Source organism: Narcine bancroftii, chromosome 4 (genome assembly GCF_036971445.1).
Source record: "Narcine bancroftii isolate sNarBan1 chromosome 4, sNarBan1.hap1, whole genome shotgun sequence".
Lineage (NCBI taxonomy): Eukaryota > Metazoa > Chordata > Chondrichthyes > Torpediniformes > Narcinidae > Narcine > Narcine bancroftii.
This window is the reverse complement of record NC_091472.1, coordinates 289,818,593-289,842,257: the sequence shown is the minus strand read 5'-3', so window position 1 is coordinate 289,842,257 and position 23,665 is coordinate 289,818,593.

Here is a 23,665-nt window from a genome sequence, read left to right as displayed (position 1 = left end):
TAGAAATGCAACAGATACTGTAACTAAAGATGCTCATTGATGAAGGAAAACATTAAAACACAAAAGATAATGCTTAATCCTTCCTGTACAACTGGAACATCACCCACTATGCACTTTTTCCTCGAGATAACTGGGGTGGAGAGGTCCCCCACCTCTTTGCTGAAAGCAGACTGACCAAGTCTGTGGAGGGGGACGCAAGGGTTCTTGGAACAGTTCATCCTCAGCAGCAGCGAGACAGAGGGCTCTGTGATCTATAGGCTGTTCCTGGGGACGTACACGGAGTCAAACATCTAGTCTGCTGCTGGAAGGCCATCGACTCGATGAAAGAGGCACTTTGGTCTGCCTGAAACTTGCTGGTCTTTCAGCACAACGAGATGTCAATGCTGGTGACTGGCATATTCCAGTCTGCAGGAGTATGTGCTAAGGTACACACAGAAGTTTGGTGCAGCCATCGCAAGGGCACTGCAGTGAACGTCCACAGTCTGGAGTCCTCACAATAATGGGAGTGGTGGGGGTGGGGGGGGGAGAAGTGACAAGGTTCCACAGGGGTGGTAATGGTGTATTTAGAGAACAAATGTAATGATGTACATTGATAGGAATGTATAGATATGATTAACTTTGGACAAATGAAGGTTGGTGAACACAAGGCCTGTTTCTGTGCTGTAATGTTCTATGATTCTATGCAAATAAGGGAAAGGAATGAATACACTCATAGAGTTGTATTATAGACCATCCAATAGTCAATGAGAATTGGAGGAGCAAATCTGTAGATAAATTACAGACACTTGCAGGAAACACAAGGTTGTGATAGCAGGAGATTTTAACTTTACACATATTGACTGGGACTCCCATACTATAAAAGGGCTGGATGGCTTAAAGTTTGTCAAATGTGTTCAGGAAAGTTTTCTAAATTAATATATTGAGGTACCAACTAGAGAAAGTGCAATATTATGGAAAGAGAGGACAGGTGACAGAAGTATGTGTAGGAGAAGATTTTTGGGTCCAGTGATCATAATGCCATGAGTTTCAAATTAATTATGGAGAAAGATAGGTCTGGGCCTCAGGTTGACTTTCTAAATTGGAGAAAGCTCAATTTTGAGGAAATAAGAAAGGATCTAGAATACATGGATTGAGATAAGTTTTCAGGCAAGGACATGCAAGGTAAGTGGAGGACTATCAAAGGTAAAATTTTAAGAGTGCAGAATTTGTATGTTCCTGTTAGGATTAAAGGCAAGGTTAGCAGGCATAGGGAACCTTGGTTATCAAGGAATAGTGGGGATCTGGTTTGGAAGAAGAGAGATGTACAACAGGTATAGGCAACATGGAGCAAATGAGTACTTGAGGAGTACAAAAAATGCAAGGAAAGCTTCAAGAAAAAAATCAGGAAAGCTAACGTGAGGTTTCTTTGGCAGACCAAGTGAAAGAAAATACTAAGGTTTCTACAGGTATATTAAGACCAGAAGAACAATAAAGGACAAATTTGATACATTTGAAGATCAGAATGGTCAGCATTATATGGAGCCAAAAGAGATGAAGGAGATTTTTAAATTTTCTTTTCATCAATATTCACTCAGGAAATGGGCACAGAGTTGTGGGAAGTAAGGAAGTTAAGCAATGAGGTCATGTGGTATGTGAATGGGAAGGGAAGGTTGACAATCACTGCTCTAGACCAATTTGTTACTGAATTAGTTTGAGAAAAATTGTCATTGGCCTATTTCCTTTCGAGTTATGAAACTTTGCACATAGCGAGTCAATTAGGAACGATTAAAACAGTGGTTTTCAAACTTTTTCTTCCCAGCCACATACCACCTTAAGCAATCCCTTACTAATCACAGAGCAACATACCATCTTAAACAATCCCTTACTAATCACATAGCACCTATGGTATAGGGAAAACTTAAAGTGATATGTGAGTGGAAAGAAAAAGGTTGAGAACCATTGAGTTAGATGTTCTCCTGTGTGTAGTGGCACTCTCAGCTCTGAACCTCGTGATTCATTTTTATGAAATAATCTTCCATACTGTACTGACATTAATTATAGGTTTTGGTTCAAAACATTAAGCCAATTAAATTAAAAAACCTGGGGGGGGGGGAGGAAATAAACATTTTGGGGAGAGGGGGTGAACAGTCAGAAGACTTGGTATATGTTGGTACCAATGACATAGGTAAGGCAAGTCACGAGATCCTGAGGAGGGAATAAGGGAGGAAGCTGAGAAGCAGGACTTCCAGGGTGGTAATCTCAGATTACTGCCTGTCCCATGGGCTAGTGAGGGGAAAGATAGTGAGATTAGACAGATAAATATGTAGCTGAGAAACTGGTGCTTCAGATTCTTGGATCATTGGGATCTCTTTTGGGGAAGGTATGATCTAATGATGGATTGCATCTGAACCTAAAGGGGACCAATATCCTGGCAGGCAGATTTAATACAGCTTGGGAATATTTAAAATAATTTGGCAGGGAGATGGGAATCAGAGTGCAAGGGGGAAACAGCAGTGAAGTGAAAATAGTGTGCTGCAAGGATGACAGGCAGGTGATGAGACAAAATAATAGCTGGAGGGATGACAGAGGCAAGGGGCATTCAAAAACTGGTCTAAAGGTATTATACTCAAATGCATGCAGCATTAAAAATAAGGTGGATGATTTTGCTGTACAGCTGCAGGTTGGAGGGTAGGATGCTGTGACCATTACTGAGCTATGGCTAAAGGATGGATGTCATTGGGAGCGGAATGACAAAGGATACAGAGTGTGTTGCAAGGATAGGCAGGGAGGTAGAGGGAATGGTGTGACTCAACTGGAAACAATAATGTTAAATCATTGGAAAGGAGGGACATAGGATCAGAAGAGATAGAGTCCTTACGGATTGAGTTATGGAAGGGTAAAAATAAAAGGACACTAATGGCAGTTTTATTCAGGCCCCTAAACAGCAGCTAGGATGTGGATTTCAAAATACAATTGGAAATAGATAAGGCATGTCAAAAAGACAGCATTATAATAATTATGGGGGATTTTAGCATTAGATTGAGAATGTCAGGATGGAGAGAAATGTGTGGAATGCTTACGGGATGGCTTTTTGGAGCAGCTTGTTGGTGAGCCCATCTGGGGTTTGGCTGTTCTGGATTTGGTACTGTGCAATAAACCAAAGGTGATTAGTGAGTTTAAGGTAACTAAACCCTTAGGAGCCAGTGATCGCAACATGATTAAGTTCACTTTGAAATTTGAAGAGGGTGAAGTTCAATGTGTCAGTATTTCAGTGGAGTAAAGGAAATTACAGTTATATAAGATGTTATGGTAAAGTTGTATAAGACATTGGCGAGGCCAAATTTGGCCTATTTTGTGCAGTTTTGGTCACCTAAGTGCAGAAAAAATATCAATACTGTAAGATGGAAAGCGTGCAGAGAAGATGTATTAGCTCTTATGTTTCCTGAACTTCAGGAACTGAGTTACAGGGAAAGGTTAAACTGGTTAGGACTTTATTCCCTGGATCATAGAAGAAAGAGGGGAGATTTGATAGGGGTATTTAAAATTATGTGGGGCATGACAAAGTAAATGTCGGTAAGTTTTTTCCACTGAGGGTAGGTGAGATGCAAACCAGAAAATATGAGTTAAGAATGAAATAGGAAAAGTTTAGAGGGAACTTCTTCACACAGAGAGTAGTGGGAGTGGGAAGGAGCTGTCAGCTGATGTAGTGTATGCAGGCTGAATTTTTAACATTTAAGAAGAACTTGGACAGGTACATAGATGGGAGAAGTATGGAGGGCTATGGACTAGGAGCAGGTCAGAGGGATGAGGCAGACAAATGGTTTGCCACAGACTAGAAGGGCCGAAGGAGCCTGTTTCTGTGCAGTAATGTTCTGTGGTTCTAAGAGAGGAACCGGCCAAAGCTGATATGAAAAATACACTAATGGAGAAGAAAGCAGATCAGCAGTAGCTGGAGTTTATGTGTGAAGTGAGGAAAGTGCAGGACAGGCAGAAAAAAATGAGAATGGAGAAATGAGCCTATTGTGGCTGACGAGGGAAGTTAAAGCCAAAGTAAAAGCAAAAGAGAGGGCAGACAGGAAGAAAAAAATAGTGGGAAGAAAGAGGATTGGGAAACTTTTCCAAAAAAACTTGGAGAAGACAACTAAGAAGGAAAAGATGAATTATGAAAGGAGGTTAACAAGTAATATCAAAGAGGTAATAAATATATTGTATAAGATGCACTTCAAAAGGGTTAAATTTTAACACCAAATTTATTAATGACTATTTACAATACAATGTCTTAACCCAATTAATCTCAATATAAGTATCTCTAACAAATATAGAGATATCCTATCTTCCTAAACAGTATGAATGAAATAAACCAAGACCATTACAGTCTGTGCCCAATATTCAAAAAGAGAAAAATACCCCCCCCACCAAAAAAAAAACCCACAGGTCAGTCAATTAAGTCAGTTCAAAAACACAGTCCAAATAATTCATTCCCAAAGTTTCATGTCCAAACTCATTTCCCTCAACTGAATAACAAATGGGAATCATATTGAACATTGGAGAGAGATATGACTGGGGGTGTGGTGTGATGGCGTAGGTGGGTGACATGGGAAGACATCTCTCCTGGCAGAACTTTCAAAACCCGACCAAAATGGGGTTTTTTTAGAATAAAATAACAATACTAAGATTTTTTTGGGAACTATTAAAAAAAATACTGCAAGCAATCATGAGAAGATAAAACAACAGACTGGCGGTGGGGGGGGAAACGACTTTGAAACAAACAGCAACTACTGAAGAACTTGGGCCTACCTTGCAAACAAAGTCTGCGGAGCTGATTCCTCAACCACCGAAGTCGATGCGACAGCCGCTGCCTAGTATTCAGGTAACTCCAGCGCTGTCCCCTCAGAGCTCCGAGGAAGATGCCGCTGGAGTTCGGAGACATCCTCCTCCTGAGTCCAGGAGTAGCTGCATGTGCGTGGAACTCCACGCAATCTCCGATTCTCACAGTGCTGGGCTGTTGAGAGGGAGGCCTAGACCCCAAAGGCAGATGGAGCTGCCGTCTGAGTCGACAGAGGAGGAGGAAGAAAAGACATCGTTGGGGTGGCTGAAGAAGAGGAAACAGTCATTTATCAGGGTAGGCTCTTAGCTAAGACTGTTCAATATACTGAGAGTCAAACCAGACCTGCAACTTATGCAAACCCATCCAGTCAGTTTAATATTTTAACTAAACAAATGCAAACTTTATCAACTAAAAGGAGTCAAGGTTTTTCATCTATGAAGGACCATTTAGTAGTATGAAGGATTAAATGTGACTATTAAGACTGATGTGGCAAAATGTGCAAAGCTGGTGGTTAAAATGCAAATTAAATTTCAGAAAATTGAAGAGGAGTTCAGGATAGTCGTGAAGATGTACAATGTAAAGATATGGTTAATATGATGGAGGATTTTTTTTTTCAGCTTGGAAAGTACAAAGGAGTGATTTATTAAAGGAAATTGATCCTTTGGAAAGTCAGAGTCTATTTCTATGATTGTTAAGATTGTCGGTTTACCGGAAGAATTTGAAGGCTCAGATCTGGTACAGTTGTTTTCAGAATTGGAAGAGATTATTTTCTGAATGGTTTGGAATTAAACAGAGCACACAGAATTATTAGAAAGAAGCCTTTTCCTGGTCAACCGCCATGCTCTGATTTAATTAGATGTCTTCGTTATCAAGACAAAGAAATGATTTTAAGAGTTAAAGTTCAAAGTGCAGGAAAGCACCAGACCCCTTTGTTTGTAGAGAATAAGTGTTTTTTATGCAGACCTGAGCAAACTATTATTAAGAAGCATAAAGAACTTAACCCTGCTAATGCTGTGTTATGGAGGAAAGGATATAAATTTTCATTTAGATACTATGCTACTCTCAAGGTTTTTTATGGTGAATATCAAACCCAGTTTTCTACTGATGAAGATGATGCTCTTCTATTTGCTAATTCATTGACTGAAAATAAGCCAAAAAAAGTAAAGATCAACTTTCTCAACTATTGAAGCAAGCCCAAGATGAGAAAGGTGGTTCACAGAAGGTGGATGCCACGAACTAACTGAAATTGATATTGATGATGACCAATCTGCGTATGATACTTGAAATATTTTTTAAGTATTGTTATTTGTACTTAATTGTTCTGTTTGGGGGAGGTGCTTTTGCTTGCTTCTCCTTCTGAAGTCGTTAGCCACTTGGTGACGTTAGACACTTCCCATATAATAGAGGGCGATAGTACTGCTTGTCAGTGTTTTTTCTTTTGGGGGTGTTTTATATATATATATATATATATATATTTATATATAAAATCTTTTTTTAAGGGGTTCTTTCTTTTCTATCAAGGTGTTTATTTTGCAGTTTACCCGCGAATGGGGTTCCCATCCCACCAGGTGGCGGAAGTTTGTCATTCATGATATTAAATATGATGGCGAGTAAATTACATTTTGCAATGTTTAATATTAATGGGCTCAGTAATCTGATTAAGAGAAAGAGAGTTTTGGCTTATATTAAAAAGTTGAAAGTAGATATTATTTTCTTGCAAGGAACTAATTTGACTGAAAAAGAACATCAGAAATTGAAAACGTTTGGGTTGGTCAAGTTATAGCTTCTTCTTTCAATTCAAAAGTGAGAGGTGTTGCTATTTTGATTAATAAGAAATTGCCTTTCAAATTAGAATCAATTGTTTGTGACTCAGTGGATTAAATTTTAGTAATTAATCGTCAAGTTTATTCAGAATTTTGGACATTTATGAATATTTATATACCAAACATTGATGATGAAAAATTTATTCAAGATTCCTTTTTTAATTTGGCTCAGGCATACAAAAAGGTAAGATTGGAGGGGATTTTAATTGTTGTCTGGATCCATTATTAGATAAATGTCCAAGAATAGTGACTAGATCCAAAATGGAAAAACAAATTATAGTATTAATGAAGGAAATTAATTTAGTTGATATTTGGAGAAGGCTGAATCCTAAGGAAAAAGATTTTCATTTTATTCATATTCTAGAATAGATTTTTTTTATTATCAGCTCATTTGCAAGGACAAGTAGTAACCATTGAATATAAAAGTAGAATATTGTCAGATCATTCTCTTTTATTATTAACATGTAGAGCTTCATTAAAAAAAATAGAAACTATATATAGATGGAGATTTAATTTTTTATTATTAAGAAATGTAGAGTTTTGTAATTTTATAAGTGATCAAATACAACAATATTTACAAACAAATGCAGATTCAGTTATTAGTAAATTTATTTTGTGCGACTCTTTAAAACATACTTAAGAGGACAAATTATTAGCTTTTCAGCTAAAGTATTCTAGCGAGGTGGATAAGTTGTAAAAGAAGATAGAAAATTTAGAAAAAGATATACAGCAGAATTCAACAGAGGCTAAAAAATACAATTGTTAAATAAATATATTGTAATATAATTCATTGTAGACATAAAATGGAGAAATTATTACAAAGAACTAGACAAAAATATTATGAATTGGGGAGAGAGCCCATAAAGTATTGGCATGGCAATTAAAGATAGAGCAAACTTCTAGAACAATTAAGGCCATTAGGAAAGATTCAAAAATTACACATAAACCCCAAGATATAAATGATGCTTTTAAGGAATTTTATATGAAATTAAATACATCTGAATCTGAAAAAGATGAGGTGAAATTTGATAAATTTTTAGCTGACCTTCAGTTACCTTTTTTGGTATTCAAGAACATAATGGCTTAGATGCTCCCTTTACTTATAGAGAAGTTATAGAAGCACTTAAATCAATGCCTAATGGGAAATGCCCTGGTGAAGATGGATTTAGATCTGAATTTTATTAAAAAATTTTCAAGACATTAATGCCTCTATTAATGCATGTATTGAAACAAGCAATGAAGGTTCATTCTTTACCGGATTCTTTTCCCCAGGCAATTAAAACTGTTATTCTCAAGAAAGATAGGGATCCTTTAAATACTGGATCATATAGACCTATCTTTTTATTAATTGTTGATTATAAAATTGTAGCTGTTTCTAGCAAATAGATGATCGAATTACTTACCAGGTTTAATTCATTTAGATCAAGCTGTATTTATTAAAAATCATTATTCTGCAGATAATATTGCAAAATTAATTGGTTGGATTCATATTTCTCGGGAGGCATCCAACTTACCAATGGTCTTTATCATTAGATGCTGAAAAGGCATTCGATGCAGTAGAGTGGAATTTTTTATTTAGAGTGCTGAAAAAATTTAGGTTTGGACCAATGTTTATTAGTTGGATTAAATCTTTATATAGAAACCCTTCTGCCAGAGTGTTGACATATGGCTAAATGTCATCATCTTTTTTTATTAGAAAGATCTACTAGACAAGGTTGCCCTTTGTTTCTGGCATTGTTCGCATTAGCTATTGAACCTTTGGCTCAATTGATAAGACAAGATAACAATATTAGAGGTCTTAAAGTGAAATCTGAGTAGTACAAGATCAATTTATTTGCTGATGATGTTTCGATTTATTTAACAGAACTCCAAAATTCTGCAAAATCACTATATGAAAGATTGAAACAATATTGTGCAATATCAGGTTATGAAATTAATTGGGAGAAAAGTGAGATTTTGTCATTGACTGATGCGGATTATACTGATTGTAAGAAGATAGCCGAATTTAAATGGACAGATCAAATTAAATATTTAAGTATTAAATTGGATAAGAATTTAGACAATTTATATGATTTGAATTATTTATCTTTGTTTTATAAAATTTAAAATGACTTAAATAGATGGAGAGATTTACCTATAACACTAATAGGTGGAGTTAATTGTATCAATATGAATCTTTTTCCTAGACTACAATATCTTTTTCAATCTATTCCTTGTAAAGTTCCTCAAAAATTTTTCAAAGATTTGAATTCTATTGTTGGGAAGTTTTTGTGGAAAGATAAAATGGCTAGGGTATCTTTACAAAAATTAACTTGGAGGTATGATTTGAGAGGTTTGCAATTAACGAATTTTCAAAATTATTATAAACCAGCACCAATGAAATTTATTAATAAAATGTTTGATTTGGAAAATTCATTAGTATGGGCTAATATTGAGTTAATTAAAATTGGTGAGAAGAAGATGGAGCAACTTATTTATGTTATGACCCCAAAGGACCCATAAACACAGCAGCAGTAGATATTCACAAAGACAAATGGTGACTTAAACAAAAGTTGCTTTTAATTATCTTTAAACATGAAAACGGAGTCAAACTTTAACTTATCTATTATTAACTTAACTTGGCCTAACTTAACCCCCTTCTAATTCTAGGCACACATGTATGTAATGTGTGTGTAAGTTCAGTAAAGTTCTTTGATTCACAGTCTGATCTCACTTCTCATTCCTCCAAGTTCATTATTTGCAGGCAATTCTTTTACTGTGCACACAATTTAACATGTATAAAGTTCATGAGACCTTAGTGCACAAAAGTTAAATGGTTACCTCTCAGGAAGGTTCTTGTTGGTTTTCAGAGAGAGATGTGTTGTTCCAGTATATCCACAACTGATGTACTTCCATCAATCACCTCAGCTGATGAAATGTGCCCCATCAGGGTTTTCCAGATGATAACCTCTTTCTTTCAGGTCATCACAGAGTTCCTTTTTGTTTCTCTTATTCCAATTGAAACATTAGACAGCCAGTCCTCTTCTCTTGCATGAACCACAAGGGCTTCAACTAAGCTGTCTTCCAAAAGCTTGCCAGCTTGTCCTGTTCCAGTCCCAGCAACTTCTTGCTGGTTGTAACACTGTCAAGTGCTCTGTCTCTCTCTCTGTCTCTCTTTCTCTGTCTCTCTCTGTCTCTCTCTCTCTTTCTTACACACACACACACACACACACACACACACACACACACACACACACACACACACACACACACACACACACACACACACACTGAGAGAAAGCCTGTTTGACTCTCTCTCTGCTTGCAAAACCACAGAGCAGAACTCTCCTCAGATAGCGCCAGCATTCACTTTCATCTGTTGTTTTGGTAAACAACAATCCATTATTGAAGTCTCCTGAGCACTCTTCAAAGCTCTTGCAAAAAAGTGTGAGAAGCCACTGTGTCTAGCATAGCTTCAGTATTTCAAATAAGATCTGTTTTAAAGTGTTTGTACATGACCTACTCTAACAAACCTTTCCCAATTTATCTCCCAAAAACATTTTTATATACTCTGTCACATTATAAGTGGAATTGTAAATTACTATTTATTTATAATTCACCTATTTTGAAACATTTAATTGAATTATGGAGTATAATAAATGAGGAAATAGGTACATGTGAAAATTTCAGGTAAGACACCCTTATATCAGAACAATTTTTTTCCTTTTACTCTTAATAATCAGATTTTGAAAATATTGAACCAGAAAGGAATTAAAACTGTACGAGATTGCTATAAAGCTGGTCACTTTATTTCCTTTCAAAGAATGAAAGAAAAATATGAAATACCACAAAGTACCTTTTTTGTTATTATCAAGTTAGAACTTTATTATTGGATAATTTTGGACATGCTTTAAAGATGCCAAGGCAGTCAAAATTTGAAATTCTACTTATGGAAGTTGGGAAGAAAAAACTTGTATTGTAGTGAAAGCTGCCGCAATTGAAATAAAACCACAGGTCAGTGTGAGTTTCAATTCCAACTGACTATTCAAATGTCCGCGCACGCCTTTAAGGCCAGGCGCAAGCCCCGCCCCGCATCAGCATTGACATCACCATGCTGCTGAAAAGCATACGCTGTGGCCGAGGCCACGAAGTGCTCCCAAAACCAGACAGCGCCATCTTAACGTGGCTGCTCCGGTATCACAGCCGTGACATGTAGGGCCAGTTCACCTGCGTATCGATGTGCGCTGCCACAGTATCAAAAATGTATTCATCATTACAAAATTAAATGCCTAAGCTAGATTTGCATAAGTCTAGATTAAAGTGGGAAAAAATTTGGGAATAGCAATTGATCAGGAATATTGGAGAAATTTATGTAAAGATAGTATGACTAAGATTGTTAATGTGAGATATTATAATTATATATATCAGTTATATTTAACTCCTGAAAATTTAAGAGATATAATTTAATTTCTTCATATTTATGTTTTAGGTGTCATAAAGAGATAGGTTCTTTTTCACATTCTACTTAGTCATGTGATACTATTAAATCTTTTTGGATGCGACTTAAGGAGGTTTTAGAGAATATTTTTAAGATTAAATTGTTGATGGAACCAACATTATTTTTGTTAGGTCATTTTAAAATGTTGGGTTTGAAGTTGAGATTAAGTAGGTTTAAAATTGCATTTTTGAGATTAGCCTTGTCTGTAGCGAGACAATGTATAGTGATTACATGGAAAAATGAGATTGATTTAAGTTTGTAACAATGGCGTATGGCATTGAGATCATTCATTCCAATGGAAAATGTAACATATAATTTACATGATAATTTTTTTTATATCATAAAACGTGAAGCCCTTATTTAGATTATATGGGTTTAAAGTTTTGAACTTTCTTTGGCACATTGTAGTGGTGGTTTATTGATGGTGTATATCCTTTCTTTCTTTCTTTCTCCTATCTTTAGGGTTGGGGATAGTAGGGAGTGGGAGGGATTGGAGGAAGGGGTATTGGGGTGGAAGGGAGAGAGTGGGGGGAGGAGGGATTTGGTATAATCCACATTATTTTTTGTATATGAATTATTATATTTGAAAATATTTGAATGTAATGTGGCTCAAATTTTTAAATAAAATATTTAAAAAAAGAGAGACATGACTAATGTTGAGTTGCTGTAGGCTTATGCATCCTTTTTCAAGGCCTCCTTAGACAACTTCCCTCAGTTCTCAAATTGCGGTTTTTAACCCTTCCTTATCTTATGAGGCATGTTGCTTTCACATAGTTCTCCAGTTGGTCTCCGCCACTCCGACTGCAGTTCTGCTGCTCTAATTGCCGTTCTGAATGTTCTATTCTCTCTCTGTCTGTGCAGCTCGATTCAACTGGACCACAGGCCGCACAGAGTTCCCAGCAGAATTCCATCCTTTATGATGACAGTCCACAGTCCAAAAGGTCAATCCATCCATAACAATATAAAGAGTAAAAGAGTGACCAAAGTAGACATAGGACCAATAGAAAATGACACTGAAGAAATTGTAATGGGAGACAAGGAGTTGGCAGAGGAACTGAATGAATATTTTGGGTCAATCTTTACTGTGGAAGACATTGGTAGTATACCAGACTTTCATGGCTCTCTTGGAAGAGAAGTAAGTGTGGTCAAGATCACAAGAGTGTAGATACTTGCTAAACTAATTGCTCTAAGTGTAGATAAGTCTTCCAGATCAAATTAAATGTACCCTCAGGTTCTGAAGGGGGTAGCTGTAGAGATTGTAGAGGCACTGGGGTGGCATGGTTGGCATAGTGAAGAGTGCAACGCCTTTACAACACCAGCAATCGAAACTGGGGTTTGAATCTCAAGCTGTCTATAAGAAGTTTGCACGTTCTCCCTGTGTCTGCATGAGTTTTCCCCAGGGGCTCCAGTTTATGCCCACTCTTGAATCGAACTTGGGGTTGGAGGTTAATTGGGTATAAATTGTGCAGCACAGAATCATGCGCTGAAATGGCCTGATACCATGCTGTATGTCAAAAAAAAATTAGTCATGATCTTCCAGGAATCAATGAGGTTTAGCATAGTTCCAATGGACTAGAGGATCACAAATGTCACCCCACTATTTAAGAAGGGACCAAAACAGCAGAAAGGAAATTATATGAGGTGTGATCCTGACGTCGGCATTTGGGAAACTGTTGAAGTCAATTGTCAAGGATGAGGTGATGGAATACCTGGAGGTGCATGAAAAGATGGGCCAAATCAGCATGGTTTCCTTAAAAGAAAATCATGCCTGAAGCGATCACAAGGTGCCACACATAAGGCTGCTAAACAAGATGAGAACCCATGGTATTACAGGAAGAGTACTAGCATAGGTAGAGCATTGGCTGGTCAGCGGGAAACAGAGAGTAGGAATAAAGGGATCTCATCTGGATGGCTACCAGTTACCTATGGTATTCCATGGGGGTCGGTGTTGGGCTTCTTCTTTTTATGATGTATATCAATGATTTGGATAATGGAATAGATGGCTTTGTATCGAAAATGGTACTGAAAAGCTACAGAAAGACTTTGATAGATTTGGACAATGGACAAAGGGGTGGAAAATGAAATACCATATTGGAAAGTGTACAGTCATGCATTTTGATAGAAGAAATACATGGGCAGACTATTACTAAGATGAGAAGAAAATTCAGAATTCCGAGGTGTAAAGAGACTAGGGAAACCTTATGCAGTATACCTTAAAAGTTGACCTCTAGGTTAAGTCGGTGGTGAAGAAGGCAAATGCAATGTTGGCATTCATTTCTAGAGGAATAGCATACAAGAACAGGAATGTAATGTTATGACTTTTTAAAGCACTGGTGAGACCTCATTTAGAGTACTGTGTATAGTTTTGGGCACTGCATTTGAGAAGACATGCTGACTTAGGGGAGGGTTCGTAGATCTATTAGAAGGATACCAAGAATGAAATGGTTAGGATATGAAGGATCTTGGACTGCATTTGTTGGAGGGATATGGGAGGACCTCAATGAGGCATTTTTAATACTGAAAAGCCACATCTACAGAGTAGATGTGGCAAGGATGTTTCCCATGGTAGTGGGTTCTAGGACATGAGGGTAAAGATTCAAGATAAGAGGGTCTCAATTTAAAACAGAGGTGCTGAAAAATTTCTTTAGTCACAGGAGCATGAGTCTGTGGAATGTGTTGCTTCAGGTGGCAGTGGAAGTGAGGTCGTTGGGTGTATTTAAGGCAGAGATTTGATTAGTCAGAGCATCAAGGGTTACAGGGAGAAAGCTGGGAGTGAGTAGATGGATCAGACTCAATGGGCCAATAGGCCTACTTCTGATCCACTCAATGGGCCAATAGGCCTACTTCTGATCCTATGTCTTGTGATCTTGTGACACTAGCATAGGTAGAGCATTGGCTGGTCAGCGGGAAACAGAGAGTAGGAATAAAGGGATCTCATCTGGATGGCTACCAGTTACCTATGGTATTCCATGGGGGTCGGTGACTGAATGTTTTTCTATTTTGTAAATAATTTATTGTGAATAAAACCTATTTTTGGGGAAAAATACTTTTGGGCGCTACCAGTAGCCCCAATAATTACAGAGACAAAGACTAAGGGGAACGATAGGCTTTATTACACATGAGATTGCTGGCCCAGGTCAAGGCTAGGGAAAATGAGGGGAGGGAGAGGAAACTCGACTTTTATGGCCTGGGTCACAGGGGACGAGTCCAGGGAGAGGATGTCATCAGGAGGGTAGGCCAGCCTGTGCCTATAGTACATACAACCATATAATTACATTACATTCACCCCCTCTTTTCAAAATAGAGACCTACGGAAACAATCATGAGTAAAAAAAGGGGCGAGGAAAAAAAATGGATGGAAAAGCGGACGCTCCCTCAGACTAGAGGTTCAGTCACGCGGGCGACTTCCTCCTTTTGCCGGACCACCGAGGGGCCTGCGTGTCTGTGCTTTGCTCCTTGGGAGAGGAGGCCGTCGTGGGAGAGGCCGAGGTGGGAACCGTTGGGGTCAGGGTGCTAGTGGGGGACTCCTGGAGGATGGATGGTTCGCTGCCTCGTGGAGGGTAGACTCCTGGAGTCCGGCGGAGAGACAGGCAGCTCAAACTCCAGGATTGTGCTCCTGTACAGTGTGATCAGATCCGTAAACTGCTCAGTGGCAGGCAGGGCTGTTTCGGGGTCTCCGGCCCTCACCAGGTCAGTGCAGTGTCCTTGTGCCATCAGCATACCTCACAAATGCGTATTGGGGGTTGGCGTGAATGTGGTGCACCGCTTCCACCAGTGGGTCTGTCTTATGGCCCCTGATGTGCTTCCATAGCAGGACGGGCCCAGGGGTTGCCAACCAAGGAGAGATGGATGAACCATTCACTGATCTCCTAGGGAAGACAAAGAGGTATTCATGCAGGGTGGTGTGTTAGTAGCGGGGCATAGCAAAGATCAGATGGCATGGAGATCCTCGGGCAAAATGTCCTGTCAGCGGGACATTGGCATGTTCCTAGACCTGAGGGCCAGGAGCACCGCCTTTCTGATGGTGGCTTTCTCCCTTTCCACCGGGCCATTACCTCTGGGGTTATAGTTGGTGGTCCTGCTGGTGGCTATGCCTCTGGCTAGGAAGTACTGTTTCAGCTCCTCACTCACTAACGAGGACCCCCGGTCGCTATGAATATAGTCAGGGTACCGAACAGAGTGAAGATGCTGCACAGCGCCTTGATAACCATTGTTGAGGTCATATCCAGGCAGGGAATAGCAAAGAGGAACCTGGAGAATTTGTCCACCACCGTCAAGAAGTAGGCATTCCTATTTGAGGTTGGGAGGGGGCCCTCAACACTGAGCCATTCAAAGGGGCATGTGGCCTTAATGAGGTGTGCCTTTTCTGGCCGGTAGAACTGCAGCTTACATTTAGCGCAGATGTGGCAGTGTCTGGTCGTGGACCGGACGTCCTCCACGGAGTACGGGAGGTTCCGAGTCTTGACGAAGTGGTACAGCCTTCTGACTCCGGGGTGGCACAGATTGTCGTGAAGGGCCTGGAGACGGTCGAGATGCGTGCTGGTGCACGTCTCCCAGGATAAGGCATCTGGGGGATCGTTGAGTTTACCCGGCCAATACAAGATATCGTAATTATAGGTGGACAACGCAATCCTCCACCTAAGAATCTTGTAATTTTTGATTTTACCCTGCTGCTTTGCATTGAACGTGAAGGCCACTGCCCTCTGGTCTGTCAGCAGTGTAAATCTTTTACCAACCAGGTAATGTGGCCAGTGGCACACTTCCTTAATGATCGCTTGTGCCTCCTTCTCGACGGAGGAGTGCCGTACTTCGGGTCCATGCAGGGTGCATGAGAAAACCTACCGGCCTACCTGCCTGGTTAAGTGTGGCAGTCAGTGCGAAGTCGGAGGCATCGCTCTCCACCTGAAAGGGGATGGATTCATCCATTGCATGCATCGTGGCCTTTGCGATGTCTCCTCGGATCTGGTGAAACGCAGCCTGGGCTTCCGCCGATACTGGGAAGGTTGTGAACTTAATCAGGGGGTGGGCCGTAATTGAGCACCCATTGTGCTTAGTAGGAAAACAGCCCAAGGCACTTCTTCAGCACCTTTAGGATGCTTGGGACTGAGAGCTCCATGAAGGGTCACATACGGTCAGGGTCTGGCGCAATGACACCATGTGCCACGACGCATCCGAGAAGGGCCAGATTGTCTGAATTAAACACACACTTGTCCTTGTTGTACGTCAAGTTGAGGGACTTGGCCCTACGTAAGAACTTAGCGAGGTTAGCATCGTGGTCCTGCTGGTCGTGACCTCAGATGATGACATTGTCGAGATATGGAAATGTTACCGTCAGCTTATGCTCTTCCACCATCTGATCCATCACCCTCTGAAAAGCAGAGACACCGTTAGTCACACCGAAAGACACCCGCAGGAAGTGGAATGGTTTGCCATCAGCCCCGAATCCCGTGTAGATTCGATCGCTCGGACGGAGAGGGAGTTGGTGGTAAGCCGACTTGAGGTCAATGGTCGAAAAATCTCTATATTGCGCGACCTTGTTGACCAAGTCGGCTATCCAGGGTAGAGGGTGCGCGTCCAACTGGGTGAAGCGGTTGATGGCATGACTATAGTCAATCACCATCCGGGGCTTGCCCGCCCCTCTGACCACGATGACCTAAACCATCCAGGGGCTGGCGCTAGGGGCTATGATCCCCTCTGCCAGAAGTCATTGAACCTCAGCCCGGATGAACACCATATCCTCAGTGCTATAGCGCCTCCTCTTGGTGGCGATCAGCTTACAGTCCGGGGTGAGGTTCGCAAATAATGACAGAGGGCCCTCCCTTGGGTGGTGCCGGAGACTGGGTGCTTGGTTGGGGAGTGGGAACCGAGAGCTGGGGTTTGTGAACGGTGAGCGGAGGTTGGCAGCCCCCAAACGCGATCGTCACACTCCTGAACTGACTCTGGAAGTCGAGGCCCAGGAAGATCGGCGCGCAGAGCTGGGGAATGATCATCAATACGAAATCATTGTAGCATTTATTCCCCACTGTTAGAGACGCTACACAGTACAAGTTTGTTGGTCCTTTGCCACCATTGATACCGATCCAGTCATCCGACTGACGGGAACAGAAAGTCTGTGATCCACGTCAGGGTGGATAAAGCTTTCCGTGCTGCCACTGTCAAAGAGGCAGATCGTCTTGTGCCCATCCACCTCGATCTGCATCATGGAGTTCGTGATCGGGTGAGGACTGGCTTGGTTCAGGATGATTGATGCTAGGGCAGGTACCTCCTTGTTGTCGTCAGTGGGGAGGCCCAACATCCAAGATGGCCTCCTCCACGTGGACCCCACTGCCCTCGTTGCGGAAGAATGTGGAAGGGGTGCAGAGGCAGGCAGAAGTGATGTCGTCGAAGGGTAGGCCACGGCAGAGAGGTTGGGAGTGGTAGTGGGTAAGATGGCGCCCCCCTTACCGCACCCTCGGTCGATACTGGAGGTTCCTCAGGTGCACATGCCGCGCTACTCCTGGACAGGGTTCTGGACCTACAGACCTTTTGATAATGACCCTTCTTCCTGCAGCCTGAGCATGTGGCTCCTCTCGCGGGGCCGAGCTGTCTCGAGTGCCTAGCCTGCCCGCAGAAGCATCTTGATGATGCCGACATTACCGCTGCCGTAGCCAGGTTGGTAATGACTCAGGACGGCAGCCCTCTTGGCGGCACGAATGTGCTAGGCCCGCTTCTGCCCGCGATCGACTCCGCGTGGTGCTCGGCTGAATCTAACATTCTGATCAGTCAGATTGCTCTTTTTAGCGGTAGTTTATCCTCCTCAAGGAGACATTGTCAGATATAATCCGACCTCAATCCCAACACACAGGCAACTCGGATCAGATCTTCCATGCACTGGTTCAACGATATCATGGCCGTGGGGTTCCCCAAACAGTCTTTTCCCAGTGTGACCAGGGATTGAATGAACTCTTCAGCTGACTCACCAGGCTGTTGTTTTCTGGACGCAACCAGGTAACAGGAGTAGACTTCGTTCACCTTTGGCTTGTATAGCGCCCATAGTTCAGCTATCACCTCGGTGTAGGTTGCGCTGCTTCGGATGGCCTGGAAAGCCCTCTGGCCTACTCTTGCCTGTAGGATCTTCAGCCTCTTCTCGTCTGCATGGACTACTCCAGTGGCAGCCTTGAGGAAGTTATTGAAACAGTTCACCCACTTTTCAAAGAGTTCGGATGCACCCGGGACTTGAGGATCTACCTCTAGCCGATCGGGGCTCAGCAACTTCTCCATTACCAGAGACCTTCAAAAATCGTGTTGGGTGCTACCAGATGCCGCAATAATTACAGAGACAAAGACTGAGGGGAACGATAGGCTTTATTACACACGAGACTGTTGGCCCGGGTCAAGGCTAGGGAAAATGAGGAGAGGGAGAGGGGACTCGACCTTTATGGCCTGGGTCACAGGGGCGGAATCTAGGAGAGGATGTCATCAGGAAGACGGGCCACCCTGTGCCTGTAGTACATATAACCATATCATTACAAGAGCACACAGATAATGCCTATTTATTAATTTTTTAAAATTTTAATTTTAATTTGGAGCTTTTCCTGCACATGAGCCCACACCTCCCAAATACACCCATGTGATCTATTAATCTATTACAAAGGGCACATGGCCAAAATGCTGGTAATATACATTTATCTCCTATGGACACTGTGAGACCTGTTGAGTTCTTCCAGTATTTCTGTGGGTTTTTTTTGTTAGTTTAACCAACTGCAATGTACACCTTTGGAGCATGGAAGGAAATCGGAGCACCTGGTGGAAACACAAGCAGACGCAGCGAGAACGTACAAGCTTACGACAGACATCGCAAGATTTGAACCCGTGTCAGTAGAACTGTAATAGCGTTATGCTATTTACAGTCTTGTTTTATTTACACTCTTTTGACAGAACTATTTTTTTCATGAATAAAATTGCTCAATTTTGCCAATTGCTAATAAAAATAAAGAAAATATCTTCAATTGCAGGCAAGGTTAAGAAATAAAAATTTTAACAGCAAGGGGTTCTGCTCATTTAAAATAATCTCTTCCTTTTTCAAAGGCTGGTGAATCAATGATACCGAAGGCTATTCATTATTTGGCCTATCTTTGATATTTTACCAATGTTTACAGAAAATAACTAATTATCGCCGTTAAAAGCCTGCTCTTTCCTTCACCTCAGGACCTTTTTGGTAAAGACCAATGGCCCAAAGATTAGTTAATTATAATCAAAGACATTTTTTGCAGTCTATAAATTGCAGCATGTTTATGAAGAAACCCAAATTTGTAATTTCATATTTCCATGTGAAGACGTTGATCAAGCTCAAATGAGCTAATTTCAGATCTATTTTAATTTATTTTTTTAGAAATGATTGTGCATATGCAAAGGTACAATTTCTGTCAGATTGTCATAAAAACTAATGAAATATATTGGTAATTTTTAGTTCCATCAGAAGCCTCTCAGATATGAAGTCATTTTATTCTAATTATCCGTTCTTAGGAATTGTGTACCATCTATAAAATTAACTGCCTCTTCACATTTGTCACAAGCTAACAAACAACCGAACCTTTGGACAGCTGTGACTGGAGTAAGTCCAGGTAAGAATATTACCTATTCTATAAGAATATTAAAGACCCAGTTAGCTTTACAATGGAAAAAAATTGAAGTTTATTTACACTTAAACCAAGGTGAATGCTTTAGAATTCAAGATTTTTAAATTGCATTTGATTTGAACAAAGCCATAATCAAACTTGAACTCTGAAGTCCAAGATTTTTTTTAACTCAGCATTCATTACCAAGAATTTGAACATAACTGGCACTGAGCAACTGGCTGTACTGTGAATTCTTGTTTGAATGGAATGTATAGAGATAATTCTCTAAACATTTGTTCTAATGTAGGGCCAAATTTTACAGTCCAAATAATGGTATTACTACTTAGGCATAGCTTCAAATGTAACCTTAAACAAGCAGCTGATTGTCCTTCAAACAACGAGTGTTTTAACACTTGAAGACCACAATTTGAGGTGGTCTCCCAACTTCACAAAATTGCCATCTCTCTCCTCACATGAAGATCACTGACAAAGATGCTATAATTTTGTGGTACATGCAATGAAATTCAATACAATTACAAATCATATCCAAACTAATTATTTGTCCTTTTAAATAATATTCTGATCATTAATTACAATCATTCACCTCATTGGCACTGTAAGTGCGAAAACACATTTTGTTTTGGGTTTCAATTGTTGGAATGTTTCCTGGAATTATTCAAAATTTTAAGTTTATAATATTTATATCTCTTTTTATTGTTATCTGCTTCCTTTCCTGTAATTCTATTTCCTATCTCTTTTTATTTCTCTTTTAATTTCATTCTACACACCTTCATATAAGTGCTGTTATTGCACTTTTTAAGTGGTTATTGCAATATCATTCAGTCTGACTGGTTGAGGCTCAGGAGCACAGTTGATCTTACTGTTTGCTCAAATCCCAGATGTTTGGTTTTCCACACTGAACCGTTGTCACCTTTGTAATTCCAGCAAATTGCCACGCAAACAATTTAAAAAGCTAAATGAGCAAGGCATATCCAAGTGATGGTAAATTCTATTAAATGTCCTGCCAAAGCAAGTTAAAGTCTAATGCCTATTTTAAGATCTCTAGACTTTATGCCAACGTTATCAGTCATTATGTTCTAATTTCCTCATCAATATGTAAAACAATGCAATATGTAAGGCAATGCATGTTTAATTCTGCCTGTGTGAAAGTAGAGAAAGTATACCTTTGCACCTTTATTTATATTTCCTATGTTATCAATGGGCCCTTAAATTTTTGAGCACTGGTAAATTTCGAACAAGGTAATTGAATAGAATCGAAAGCTTGACAGTCCTTTTGTGAAATCATCAAATCTGTTCTGTAACTATACACCAGCAAACAATTTTGAAAGGTTGATTCAATTTCCAATTCCTTTTTTTTCCCATTTCCCTTACTCCTCAAAGGGACATTTATTCCCCTGCTGTCCTCTCCAGCATGAACCAGGCAATGGCTCAGGATCCTCATGTATTGTTTTAGGCTATGCTTTCAGGATATTGTGAATTTACTTTCTGTGATTCTTAACCTTAATTTGTTTCAAGCCAGTGGCTTATTTTTATTTATTACTAGCTGGAAACTTGGCATTGCCCAAGAAATAAAACACTCAGTTATTGACTGTCTGGAGGCCTGAGCACTGAGGCAGGCCTCGTTTTGTTTTGTTTCCTGCTGCCTGCCCCTTGCTTGTCTGGAAACTTCAACAGTGAAGTGAGATTGATGTTCCTCTGCTGTCCCTCGGTTTCTCCTTTTTCTAACTCCACGGGCTTGTGAAGAGCTTCTGCCAATGATGTTTTGCTTTTTTGGGCCCATATTGAACTGGGATTGGCCACTTGTTTTCAATCTGAATGTACATTAACGCACAGCATTGAGGTGTCCCCGAAGCAAGTTCTTTTTTGGGGGTACTTTTGAACTTCTTATGACCTTAAAGGTTAAATTCAATGTGGTCATGAAATTCAGCATCAAATGTTACCCCTAAAGAACCTCCTTGGACATTTCTAGAGTGCTCCATATTGATTTACATGGAGAACATACAAACAGACATACATGCACACATAATATTAGATTATTGTTAATGTTTATTGTTAAATATTCACTGTTCAAAGAGATTTTTAAAAGCTGAGAAGTGAGTTAGGCATGGTGTACCTGTAGGTAGTTATGTAAGTACCTAAGTGGTCAGATGATGTCATGTGGTGTAATGTAAGCATTGTATGCGGTGAAAGTAAATATAAACAACCTTATTTGGACTTTGCATGTCATGTATTGAAAGAAAAAGTGAGCAGAATTCCAGCAGTGTCCAAAGTTCAATCTGTAGATATTGCAACTTACTACAGTGTCACTCAAAAATTTAGCTAAAATAAACTGTTTTCTTATCTTTAAAATATTGATTCTCTCTGCCAGATAATGTAGACCCTTCTGAAGTCCATGTCAAGAGCAGAAAATCAGCTTGGAATTTTTCAATTCCTACATGAGTCCATTTGTGCAGATCACACAAAGAAAGAAAGTGCAGGCAACTTTGTTAGACAGAAGTACATTATGTTAGGAGGTACTATAATATATCATTCATTTTAAATTCAAATTACCAGGAAGATGGGTGTTAGGCGGAAAATTGTCATTAGATTGAAAGTACAACCACAAACACAAGGAAGGCTTGAGTGCTGTGACAATTTTGGGCAGGAAATGAAGACGCATGGTAATCCAACACGACATGTTGTGTTGCTTAGGTAATTTTGGGGAGGCGGCTGGTCTCAAACAAGGTATGTGAAACATCCACATCTTGCATGGAGAGGAGAGAGATGTTATTATGCAAATAATATTCTTGAGGCACTAAAATGTTGCAAGCATTAATTGCTGCAGTGCATGAAAGAAAGTAAGCAAGAAATATTATCATGTTTAAATTTCCTTCACCTATTACACTCTTGATTTGTCTAGTATCCAGATGATCCTAGCTCTGATAAAAGATCATTAAGCTTGAATTTTAACTCCTTTTCTCTCTGCCGACAATGACTGACCCTCCGTTTATTTCTCACATACACTGATTTGATTTTTGCTTTTCAGCATTTTCTGTCCATCTTATTGATCACAATGTTAATGTCATGCAACACAATTGGGACTGTCATCTTTGAGTGTTTTTAATCATTCAATTTTTCAGAATTTGGGCATTGGTTGGAAGTCCAGATTTATTGCTCAACCCTAATTGTACTTGAGATGATGGTGAGCAAGCTTCTTGATCTGCTGTGTATCAAGGACTCATTCAAGGACTTTTAATTTCGTACTTTATTTTTTTTTCCTCCCTGTATTGCACAGTCAGTTGTTTGCATTACTTTATTTGTTTACATGTGTACCTTATGTACAGTTTTTTCTTGCACCTAGTAATAAGTGGTAATTCTGCCTCGCCTGCAGGGAAAAGAATCTCAGGGGTGAATGTGTTGTCATGTATGTTCTCTGACAATAAGTCTAAAATTTGAATCTTCTAGTGAAATACTTCTTCAAGGCTGTTTGGCCCAATTATATTTCTGCAAGAAATGCATATGCGCAAAAGTGATACACACGCCATTTTTAGACAGTGGAACGGGCTGCAGTATCACTCTTCATTTCAGGCTAAATCCAGAGGGGTATCAGTTTTTATAGATCACAAATTCTCTTTGTTCAAAGTAATGTTGTCTCAGACACAAATGGTCATTTTGTTATTGTGACAGGGAAATTGTATAATAAATTGGTGGTGTTTCCTCATGTCTATGCTCCAAATGTGGATGACCCCAGATTTTTTGAACATTTTTTTTTCACACTTGCCTAATCTGAGTTTTTATTCATTAGTGATGGGGGAAGACTTTAATTGCTGGTTAGAATCGTTTAGTCCATTCTTCACCTGAACTATCTATCCACTTTGAACAAATAGCCTTAATCATTCAATCTTTTTTATTAAAATTATTATTGATGTCTGGCATTATTTTCATTCAGAAGGCAGGCAAT